This window comes from Haemaphysalis longicornis, unplaced genomic scaffold (genome assembly GCF_048455015.1).
Source record: "Haemaphysalis longicornis isolate Haplotype H1 unplaced genomic scaffold, Haemaphysalis longicornis Haplotype H1 scaffold_16, whole genome shotgun sequence".
Classification (NCBI taxonomy): Eukaryota; Metazoa; Arthropoda; class Arachnida; order Ixodida; family Ixodidae; genus Haemaphysalis; species Haemaphysalis longicornis.
In genome coordinates, this window is record NW_027526266.1 from 9,284,090 (window position 1) to 9,285,867 (window position 1,778).

A 1,778-nucleotide genomic window follows, 5' to 3' on the forward strand; every position below is an offset into this window, starting at 1 on the left:
GGCCTGGCTGGCGTGCCGAGAGAAGGTGTTGCGAGCTGGAGAGTAGTAAAGGGGCTTTAGGAGAGTAGGCGAGGGGGTAGAGGAGGCGCTATGCGAGCCCCCTCACGCGTCGGAAATCCGGCGCCATTGCTAGGCACGGTAGCTAGCTCCGTTGCTAGGCTGCGGACAGAGGACGGCGGTGGAAGCAGGAGTAGGCCCGACTAAGAAGTGCTTCGCACTTAAAAGCTACCCACCTTCTCACGGCGCACATCCTCGACGATGCCGAAAAGTCCATCCCTCGCGCCTCTGGTGCCCCGCGCGACGAGAGGAGGCCATGGTGGAATGAGGACTTCAGGTGGGAGAGAGAGGCACAGAACAAGGCGTGGGGTGTCTTTCGTCGGTACCCCACGTCGGGTAATCTCATTTTGTTCAAACGGGCCAAGGCGTTTGAAAAACGTGCGCGCCGGTAGGCAAAACGAGAGAGTTGGCACAACTTCTCGACATCTATAAACTCTTACACAGCCACACACAAAGTCAGGACACGAATACGAAAACTAAAAGGACAATAGACACACAGCCTGCACCTGGTTAGTACAACAGGGGACACACTGGAAGACCAGGCTACCACACTTGCACAACACTTCGAACACGTGTCCAGTTCAGCACACTACACAAACACTTTCATAAACACAAAACATGTGTAGAAAAGAAGTCCCTGCGTGATAACAACAAGTCGCACACTTCTTACAATTCTCCTTTTTAATTCATGAGCGGAAGGCTGCGCTGAGCACATGTAAGCCTTCAGCTCCCGGTGCAGACAAAATCACACACACCATGATACAACACCTACACCCAGACACTTTTGAAACACTCCTACATCTATACAACAACATATGGCTTTCGGGACACATTCCTCGCTCTTGTAGGTAGGCCATAGTTGTGGCTTTCCTGAAGGAAGGAAAGGACCCTTCCTCTCCTGCCAATGATCGTCCATTGCCATGACAAGCTTCCAGTGTAAGCTCTTTGCGAAGATGATAAACAGGAGACTCGTGTACTTTCTTGAGTACAATGGTCTTCTCAAGGGCTGCCAGGCAGTCTTCAGGGCTGGGCGATCTACACATTACGAACTAGTAGCGCTCGAGTCTTAAAAAGAATGCTTTCCTCCACAAACAATATTGTATGACGGTATTCTTTGATCTGGAAAAAGCGTATGATACCACGTGGCGGTATGGCGTCCTAAGAGACCCAACGTCCTTCGGCATGTCGGGTAACATAACCAACACACCTGCCAGCTACTTGTCTCAAAGAATCTTTCGTGTACGAGCTGAAACTGCACTCTCTAGGGTTCATGTGCAGGAAAACGGAGTGCCACAAGGTGGAGTTTTAAGTTGCACACTTTTTATTGTGAAAATGAATTCCCTTAAGAAAGCGCTGCCACCGTCAATTCCCTGTTCAATTTATGTAGACGACGTTCAACTCTCCTTTAAATCCTGTAAATTATCTATCTGTGAGCGGCAAGTCCACCTTGGTGTTAACAAGCTAGCCGGCTTGGTAGATAGCAATGGTTTTAAATTTAATCCAGGCAAGTGCACTTGTGTTTTGTTTTCAAGAGGCGTGGCATCTGGCCAGATCCAGACATTCAACTGAATGGTGTCTTGATTCCTGCCAAAAAGAAACACAAGTTTTAGGTATAATCTTGAATAAAAAGCTCACATTCATCCCACACATAAAACAACTAAACCATAAATGCTTAAAAACAATGACTCTCGTGGAGGTTCTCTCGCGCATTTCTTTGGCGC